At 45.6% G+C, this 10273-nt stretch overlaps 1 protein-coding gene across 1 annotated transcript in view; it reads left to right on the top strand.

Moving 5' to 3' along the window:
• Positions 1 to 667: 667 nt before the first annotated feature.
• The window catches only part of RETREG3 (reticulophagy regulator family member 3), a 57955-nt gene continuing 48349 nt past the window's right edge, over positions 668 to 10273 (top strand). Inside the window, exon 1 of the mRNA XM_060081818.1 lies at positions 668 to 737. The gene's annotated coding sequence lies outside the window, so the exon portion shown is untranslated. The remainder of the gene's footprint in view (positions 738 to 10273) is intronic.

The following is a 10273-nucleotide window of genomic DNA, read 5'->3' as shown; positions in this document are numbered from 1 at the left end:
TTTAATCCATCCATCCATGGACACTGGAGTTGCTTCCACCTATTAGCTATTGTGAATAATGCTGCTATGAACATGGGTGTACAAATATCTGTTTGACTGCCTACTTTCAATTCTTCTGGGTATATGCCCAGAAGCAGAATTGCTGGATCATAGGATAATTCTGTGTTTACTTTTTTTGAGGAATTGCCATACCATTTTCCACAGTGGGTGCACCATTTTACATTTCCCACCAGCAATGCACAAGAGTTCCAACTTCTCCACATCCTTGCCAACACTTGTTACTTAAAAAAGAAAAAAGTAGACATCTTAATGACTGTGAAGTGGTATCTCATTGTGGTTTCTATTTTATTTATTTTTATTTTTTTTCTATTTTATTTTAAATTAAAAAATTTTTAAACATACAAGCATGATTTTATATTTTTACTATATATTTTTTTGTTTTGAAATTTTACATAAATGGTATCAGAGTGTGATATCCTTTTGTAACCTGGTTTTTTTCACCCTACATTAGATTTTGTGATTTAGCCATGTTGACACATGTAGGTTTATTTCATTCCTTTTAACTGCTTCAAAGTATTTCATTGGATGAATAAAACCAGTCTATTCTATTTCCACACAGGGCCAGTTAGATTGTTTCCACTATTCTCTCTTACATCGAGTGAGTACAGGACTCGTCCACTTGTGAATGTGGAGGAAAATATCTCTACCGAGAGCTTGTGCAGCTTCAACTTTACAAGGTTTGGCATATTTTTTCCTAGATGGTTGTACAATTTACACTTTTACTAGCAACATAATTCTCATTTCTCTGTACTCGGTTCCACACAGGTTATCAGATCTTAATTTTTGTCAATCCCACAGATGCTCAATGGAATCTCATGGTTGTAACTTCCAGTTATGATCACAAGTAAAGTTGATTCAATTTTCTTTTGTAACTGACCTTCTGGAATTGCCTGTTCATTTCCTTTGCCCATTTTTTTTTTTCTATTGAGCTGTTCCTCTTAGACATTTTAAGATATTCTACGAATTTCTTCTTGGTTGTATGGGTTGCAAATATTATGGGGTCTGTGGCTTGTCTTTACACTTTGCGTGTGATATCTTTCGCCTTAGAGACGATTTTCATTTTAACGTAGACAAAGTTATCCATCTCTTCATTTACATTTTGCACGTTTTAGACCTTGTTAAAGGAACTGTCCCTTCTCCCACTATTATAAAGCTGTCCTGTGTTTTCTTCCCAAAGCCCCATAGTAGTTTTGCTTGTTTCCTCTAGGTCTTTAGTGCATCTGGAACTTATTTGGAGGCCTGCTGTAAGATAGGGATCTACTTTATCTTTTCCATATGGATGGCCAATTGTCTCTGAACCAATTATGGCAGCGTCGGTGCAGTCCGCCCTCACCCCCACCCCAAACTTCCAAGCACCCGCTCCGACCTGGGCCGGCTTCTGGCCGCTCTTCCGCTCAGTTGGGCTGTCGGTCTGTCCCCGTCTGGCGAGCTTTCTCTGGGAGCCGTTGCAGAGGCGCTAGTGAAAGCACCACGGCCAAGAGTCATGCTCAGACGAGGTGTTTTTTTGGTTTCTTTGTTGTTGTTGTTGTTGTTGTTTTCTCTCTCTCTCTTTTTTCAAAAGAGAACTCGGCCGCCTTCCAGCTCCGGCCGCCAAGAATCTTCAGGGCTTCTTTAGAAGCCTCTGGCTCGCCCCACGCCTGCCCCCTCCTGGGCTCAGTTTCCCTCCCCTCACCCCACCGGGCCTCCCCGCCCGCTCCCTCCAGCTCCCGCCGGGCTGTCGGAAGAGCTCCAGCGACCTCCTGGAGGATCTGCAGCCCAGCCTTTTCAGGGAAGATCTGGCTGCTCCCTTTGAAGTTTGAGGGTGGGGACGGAGCTCCTCCTTCAGCCCCGAAGCTCCCCTCCCCCGACAGATCCGCTCCTTGGGGCTGCCTGTCTTCAGAGGCTTAGCCAGGCCCCTCTCCGAGTCTGCCCAGGTGAAGTGGAAGGCTTCTGAGGTGCGGGTGAACTTGCCAGCCCTCCCCTCCTTGTGACTCTGGAACGGCTGTTTGCTTTCTTTAAAATAATAAGCTGAAAGCAGTTTATGAACACTTGTGAAACGCGAGACTTTAATTTCAGCCTTTTCTTGGTTAATAACAGTGCCTTGCTCCTCCTTCTAGTCTCCCAGAAGTGGGAAAGCTTCCTTCAAACCTTAGTTTACAGGCAAACAGGTTAGAACGTGTGAATTTCTCTGAGTTGGAGAAGTTGCAGTGTAAGTTTTCTCTAAGAAGCCATCTCTGACAAGTTAGAGCCTCCTCCAAGTCTGTAGAAATGGGTTGGAAACTGAGATGCTTGTGTACATTAGCAGAGCTGAACATAAATCCTCCCAGTTATTAGCAGGCTGTGCTTTCCATTTCTGCTGAGAACTGACCTGTTTATCTGGGTTAAATGAGATGATGCATGCGCACTTAGCACAGTGCCTGACATAGTCAACGCTCAACAAATATTAGCCGCTGTTACTATCACGAGATGCAATTGGAACTCAGGTATAGCTTGGCAGCTGCTGCTACAGATGAAGATCTTATTCAGAGTAAAAACAAAATGAGTGATTGCTTTAAATACATTTGAAAAAATTAAAACCTAATTACTTTGTGATGATCCTACAGATTCAGTTTCAGATCTGACTCCTGTTGAGGTTGAACAGAAGGCCCAGGTTTGTGGTCCTTCTCATAGGGTCTCAAGTTCATTACCCATGGCTTGATTATTGAGTGTTGAGTTTAATTTGCTTGGCTCCATATTCTCTGATCCAGGTTACGATAATGTAATGGGATGTGGCATTCCTTTGTCTGAGGCCTTGGTTTGTGTCGGATAATAAATGTAGCATTTGTCAACTAACAAGTTTGTATATGTCCTAAGCATTTATTGAACATTCCAGGTTGAATAAGACATAATTTTGACTTTTTTTTTTTTTTGCCTCACCTTGTGGCATGAGGGATCTTAGTTCTACAACCAGGGATTGAACCTGGGCCCTCGGCAGTGAAAGCACGGGGTCCTAACCACTGGACCGCCAGGGAATTCCCAATAAGACATTATTTTGGATGCACCTTCGTCTCTGGCCTTTCCTGGATGCCAGGCCCGCAGTATGCCAGGAGCATGGGTATCTTGGGAAGTAAGGAGGCAGAGGTGTGAGGTTTGGAAATGAGGGTGTGTCTCAGGGACTGGGAGGTATCAGCTGGTGTCAGCAAGACAGGCATGGAGTGGAGCAAGAGGCAAGGTTACCAGCCAGGCCTGAAATGAGGAGGGCCCTGCCCAAGGGACAGAGTTTAGAGATACTGAGTGGAGAGAATCTACAGCAGTTCAAGACGACTGAACGTGTCATGGGGGTAAGGGAGAGGGAAGAGTCTGAGTGGACAGGTTTCAATCTTGGGATGTTGGGTGAAGGTAGGGCCGTGTACTGAGACACAGGGAACTCAGGAGGAGTGTGTTTGCACAGGTTGAGTTCGAGAGGCCTGAAGAATATCCAGATGGAAGTCAGGGGCCAGTACGCAGCAGGGAATACACAGGCCTAGAACTAAGGAGCAATGTCTGGGTGGAGAGTCGGCTGTACCCAAGTGGCAGTTAAAGCTATAGGCCTGAATAGGGTCACTCAGGGAGACTGCATGGTGTGGGATGGTCCTAGCTTGGAAGAGGACTGGAATAGAACCTGATAGAATACAACACCTAAGGGGTAGGAAGACTGTATTGCAAAGAAAAATGAAGGAGCAAGCAAAAGGCAGAAGAAAAACTAGTGCACATCAGTGAGGTTTGATTGCCTACCCTCTTCATTCCTGGCAGAGCCCTGATTTTGTTCTGCATTCCACCTTTCCTCCAAGCAGCAGTAAATCCTGATTAATCCAAGCTAACTATGGTTATCACAGTTTCCTTGCCAGCGACTGATGTAGGAAGGGACATGTGATGCAATTTAGGTCAGTGAGATGTAAGGAAAGACTTCTGGGGTCTTCTGGGGAATGTCTCCTCACTGGATAAAAATAGATAGGAAGAGGGAATTCCCTGGCGGTCCAGTGGTTAGCTTTCGGCGCTTTCACTGCTGAGGCCCGAGTTCAATCTCTGGGCGGGGGGGAACTAAGATCCTGCAAGGTGCGAGGCGTGGCCAAAAAGAAAAGAAAGGAAGAGACACACTCTCTTCTTCCATTGCATGTTGGGGGGCTTCCCTGGTGGTGCAGTGATTAAGAATCTACCTGCCAATGCAGGGGGGGACACAGGTTCGAGCCCTGGTCCGGGAAGATCCCACATGCCGCGGAGCAGGTAAGCCTGTGCTCCACAACTACTGAGCCGGCACTCTAGAGCCTGTGAGCCACAACTGGTGAGCCCTCGTGCCACAACTACTGAAGCCTGTGCGCCTAGAGCCCGTGCTCCACAAGAGAAGACCCCACTCGCCGCAACTAGAGAAAGCCCACGTGCAGCAATGAAGACACAGCGCAGCCAAAAATAAATTAATTAAAATAAATAAATTTTTAAAAAAGAACACAGGTCTGAGCCCTGCTCCGGGAAAATCCCCATGCCGCGGAGCAACTAAGCCCATGCACCACAACTACTGACCTGCGCTCTAGAGCCCGTGAGCCACAACTACTGAAGCCCACGCACCTAGAGCCCGTGCTCCCAACAAGAGAAGCCACTGCAATGAGAAGCCCGCGCACAGCAACGAAGAGTAGCCCCTGCTCAACTAGAGAAAGCCCGCGTGTGCAGCCATGAAGACCCAATGCAGCCAAAAATAAGTCAATAAAATAAATACATTTATTTTAAAAATTGCATGTTGGCACCTGGAACTGCAACAGTCTTTTTTTTTTTTTTTTTTTTTTTTGGCGGTACGCGGGCCTCTCACTGCTGTGGCCTCTGCCATTGCGGAGCACAGGCTCCGGATGCACAGGCTCAGCAGCCATGGCTCACGGGCCCAGCCGCTCCACGGCATGTGGGATCTTCCCGGACCGGGGCACGAACCCGTGTGCCCTGCATCGGCAGGCGGACTCTCAACCACTGCGCCACCAAGGAAGCCCGCAACAGTCTTCTTTTAACTGTGCAGAGAGCATGCTGAGGATGAGCCATCGTGCTGAGGGTGGTAGAGCAGAAAGATGGAGGCACCTGGGTCCCTGATGCTGCTGCTGAGCCATCCAGTGAATCAGCCCTGGAGCTGCCTCATATCTGGACCTATTAAAATGTGGGATATTTCCTTATAGTTTAAATCTTTTTTTTTAATTTTTTTTTTACTCGCAGCTGGAGGCATGGCCATAGAGAAGGATACTGCAGAAGCCTAGGAAGGAGAAATTTCCAAGGAGGAAATGATGTGACATTTGAGGCTGCAGGGAGATGGAGTCATCTGGAGATAGAAAAGCGTCCTTCTAGTGTGGGGGAGCACTGGTGACTTGGATGAGGATAGTGACCCCGGGCGACGAGAATAAAAACGAGATTGCAGGGCTTCCCTGGTGGCGCAGTGGTTGAGGGTCCGCCTGCCGATGCAGGGGACACGGGTGCGTGCCCCGGTCCGGGAAGATCCCACATGCTGCGGAGCGGCTGGGCCCGTGAGCCATGGCCGCTGAGCCTGCGCGTCCGGAGCCTGTGCTCCACAACGGGAGAGGCCACAACGGTGAGAGGCCCGTGTACCGCAAAAAAGAAAAAAAAAAAAAAACTAGATTGCAAAAGGTTACTTACCCTTATACATAGTTGGCACTAATAAATCCTAAAATTAAGACATGAATGAAAGATGAGGTGGGCAGGGAGTATAGACTTTAAAACAGGGGCTTTAATCTGGGGCTCACTGATCCCCTCCAAGGGGTCTATGAATAGAATTCAGGGGAATCCATGAACTTGGATGAGAAGAAAATTATATTTTGATTTTTCACTCACCTCTAATTAAAATGTAGCCTTCCCTTCCATTATAACTGTAGGCATCACACTTCACGAGTATTAGCAGTGACTGTGACTTTGTCACCTGTAAAAATCACAGCTATTTTTAGATCACATGCCAATTGATGCAGATGTTGCAAGATATTGTTTATAATCATCACTGCTTGCGAATATGGGAGTTATTAGACTCACTTCAAGATCTTATGTATTTATTTTCTTTTAAAAATATTTATTTATTTATTTGGCTGCATCGAGTCTCAGTTGCAGCATGTGAGATCTTCGTCGCCATGTGTCAGATCTTTTAGTTGTGGCATGCAGGATCTTTAGTTGCGGCATGCTAACTCTTAGTTGTGGCATGTGGGATCTAGTTCACTGACCAGGAATCTAACCCGGGCCCCCTGCATTGGGAGCTCGGAGTCTTAGCCCCTGGACCACCAGGTAAGTCCCAGTATCTCATTATTTAATGCATTCATGGATGACAGAAAAATAAAATGAAAGAAGCACATGTATTACTGTGTCACAAATTTTAATCTATTGTAACAACTGTATTTCAATATAATTGGTTTCCATGGTAATTCTATGTATATTGTTGTATGCATTCAGAAATCTACCAGACTGCCAAAAGCATCCGTGGTGTGAAAAAAGTTTAAGAATTCCAGCTTTAAAGGGGAAAAGAGAGAAAGGGAGACTTTTACAGAGGAGGTGGGAATGTAGTGTCTGGGGAACACTGCTTTTTAGAACATGGGAGAAGCTTGCAAAAGCCTCCGTATTTCAACATCATGTTGAAATACTGAAGGGACAGAGAGGATTTTAAGAACCAAGTCCCTGAGGAGACTGGAGCTATTGGGATGCAGGGCTCAGGTGGAGGGATTAACTACAGGAAGGAAGCTTTTCCCACAATGAAAGGGAGGAAAGAATGCATGCGGATAAAAATAAGTGTTTTAGTGGGGTGGGAGTGGGGGGCAGGAAGTTGAGGGGGATTCTGCCTGGTGGCTTCTATTTTCACTGTCAAGTAGGAGTGAAGTTATCTGCTTCGAGTGAGAGTGAGAGGGGAGGTGACAAAGGTAGGGAGCAGAAGAGAGGGCTTACAAGGACAAGTAGAAGGACTCCCAGCCCAGTGGCTGGAGAAGGTTGGGGCAGTTAGGGACCATCAGGATGTCAAGGCAATAGTCCGTGGGGTGGGGTACGCTGCCTGGGGCAGTGTTCAGCTGCCCAAATGTGGGTGTCAGAGGCAGACCAGTGAGAGCCAGGGCTGGGTTTTACCAGGAGGATGAGGTAAAGATCTGGGGAATAAAGGAGGGATGGATCCGATTATCCAGACTCCCCGGACAAGAATGTAAAGCTAGGAAGGGGCTGATTGCTTGGGAGAGTGAAATCAACATTTCAAAGAATAATGGGACAAAGGGAATGAGAAGGTGGAGGTGCAGGAAGCTGTGGTGCAAGAATGAGCCAGTCAAGTTTGAAGTTAAGGAATCGTTTGTGGGATGGCAAGTGCTGAGGTCTGTCCATAGTGTGGGTGACAAGTAGAGAAGTGGTAAAGGGCATTGGAGGTGAGGAGGTCAGGGAACAGCCAGTACAGTCAGGACCATCCATAGGATGGTGAGGCTTGGAGTGGAGAGGAAGGTCTGGAGAATGTGGAAGGATGATTTGGAAGTAGGTAGGTCTTTGGAGCAAGCAGTAGAAGAGTGTGGTGGTGGATAACATGTGCCTCAAAGGAGGAAGAGGGGTGCTTCCCTGGTAGCGCAGTGGTTAAGAATCCACCTGCCAATGCAGGGGACGTGGGTTCAAGCCCTGGTCCGCAAAGATCCCACATGCCACGGAGCAACTAAGTCCATGTGCCACAACTACTGAGACTGTGCTCTAGAGCCTGCGAGCCACAACTACTGAGCCCACATGCTGCAACTACTGAAGCCTGCATGCCTAGAGCCCGTGCTCTGCAACAAGAGAAGCTGCCACAGTGAGAAGCCCGCACACCGCATCAAAGAGTAGCCTCCACTCGCTGCAACTAGAGAAAGCCTGCGTGCAGCAATGAAGACCCAACACAGCCAAAAATAAATAAATTTATTAAAAAAAAGGAGGAGGAGGGCTTTTTCAACAAGGTAAAAGGGTAATTGTCTAAACCTATGGACTGGGAGAAAATATTTACAAACAATGCAACTGACAAGGGCTTAATTTTCAAAATATACAAACAGCTCATACAGCTCAATAACAAAAAAACCACAACCCAATCAAAAGTGGGCAGAAGACCCAAATAGACATTTCTCCAAAGAGGAATCCAGATAGCCAATAGGCACATGAAAAGATGCTCAACATCTCTAATTATTAGAGAAATGTAAATCAAAACTACAATGAAGTACCACCTCACACTAGTCAGGATGGCCTGGTCTACAAATAACAAATGCTGGAGAGGATGTGGAGAAAAAGGAGCCCTTCTACACTGCTGGTGGGAATGTAAATTGGTGCAGCCACTGTGGAGAACAGTATGAAGGTTCCTTAAAAAACTAAAAATAGAGTTGCCATATGATCCAGCAATTCCACTCCTGGGCACATATCCAGAGATAACTCTAATTTGAAAAAATACATACACCCCAGTGTTCATAGCAGCACTATTTACAATAGCCAAGACATGGAAGCAACCTAAATGTCCAACAGATGAATGGATAAATAAGATGTGGTACACATACACAATGGATTATTACTCAGCCATAAAAAAGAATGAAATAATGCCACTTGCAGCAACATGGATGGACCTAGACACTAGCATACTAAGTGAAGGACGTCAGAAAGAGAAAGACAAATACCATATGATTTCACTTATATGTGGAATATAAATGGCACAAATGAACCTGTCTACAAAATAGAAATAGACTCATAGACATAGAGATCAGACTTCTGGTTGCCAAGGGGGAAGCGGGGAGAGGGATGGACTGGGAGTTTGGGGTTGGTAGATGCAAACTATTACATTTAGAATGGATAAACAATGAGGTCCTACTGTATAGCACAGGGAACTATATTCAATATCTTACAATAAACTATAATAGAAAAGAATCTGAAAAACAATATACCTGTATATCTATATATATCTGAATCACTTTGCTATACACCAGAAACTAACACAACATTGTAAATAAACTATACTTCCAAAAAAAAAGTAATGTCTAAAAATAGTAATAAGGAGATGAAAAATGCCTACCCACCATGAGGTGAAAAGTGAGGACCCATGCTCCTGCTGTGTAGCCAGGGCTTCAAACAAACAAACAAACAAAAGAAAAAAAAAAACAAAACCACTAGCCTTTATCGAAGAGGCCAGGAAGAATCACTTGATTTTGGACCAGACACCATATAGTACGATGGTTTCCAACCCCAGAAGATAGTCCCCTACCGTGCTGCACCCCAACTGGAGGCATCAGCAGCAAAACAGCAGAGGCCTGTTTGGTTTTATCACAAAGGTGGGGGTGGGCAATACTGAGTACCTAGAGATCAGAGATACTAAATGTCCTGCAATGTACAGGACAGACCCACACTGTGGGTGAATTGTCCTGCCAAAATGCCAGTAGTGTACCTCATACACTTTACAAATGAGGAGACTGGGGATCAGAGAGCTGAGATGTGTACTTAGGTTTTGGAGCTTCTGTTTGTCTTGTTGTTATATTCAGATCTGTGTCTGTGTCTTAGATCACTGTGGTAGACGTTGTTGGTTGGCGAGTCCAATCCCCTCTGTCTAGTCACCTTCCAATGATTGGTCTATGGTTGCCTCAGTTCTGGCCAGTGAGATGTAAGCAGGAGCCATGGAGCGAGACTCCTGGGAAAACTTTTTCAGAAGGGCAAGTGCAGCCGGTTGCCCCTTCCACCTTTGCTCTATTCCCTTCCTTCTGCTTGGAACTTGGTTCAACAGCTGTCTTGTGTCCATGAGCACAAAAAGCCACACATTAGTGATGGAAGAGCACAAAGATAGAAAGGCCATGTGTCCTTGATGGCTTCCTAATAGGTACCTCAACCCTGGACTCCCCACCTCTGGATTTACCAAGTGAGAAAAACAAACTACAATTTATTTAAGCTACTCTTAATTGAATGCTCTTTTAATTGCAGCTGACTGCATTTCTACCTGATAGAGTCAGAGGGCCAGTTAGTAACAGAGAGGAGGTTAGACCCAAGTGTTCTCTCTCCCAATCTAATATTCTTTCCTTGAGAGCAGTGATTCTCAAAGTGTGGATCCCAGACAAGCAACATCAGCATTGCCTGGGAACTTGTTAGAAATGCAGGGAATTCCCTGGCAGTCCAGTTGTTAGGACTTCGTGCTTTCACTGCCTGGGTTCATTCCGTGGTCAGGGTCTGCTGCGGCCAAAAAAAAAAAAAAAAAAAAAGTAATGTAGAATTTCATACCCCACCTCAGATC

The sequence above is a fragment of the Mesoplodon densirostris genome, chromosome 18 (assembly GCF_025265405.1).
Source record: "Mesoplodon densirostris isolate mMesDen1 chromosome 18, mMesDen1 primary haplotype, whole genome shotgun sequence".
Taxonomy (NCBI): Eukaryota; Metazoa; Chordata; class Mammalia; order Artiodactyla; family Ziphiidae; genus Mesoplodon; species Mesoplodon densirostris.
The sequence above is the reverse complement of the archived record's forward strand: the minus strand, read 5'-3'. Positions and strand labels throughout refer to the sequence as shown.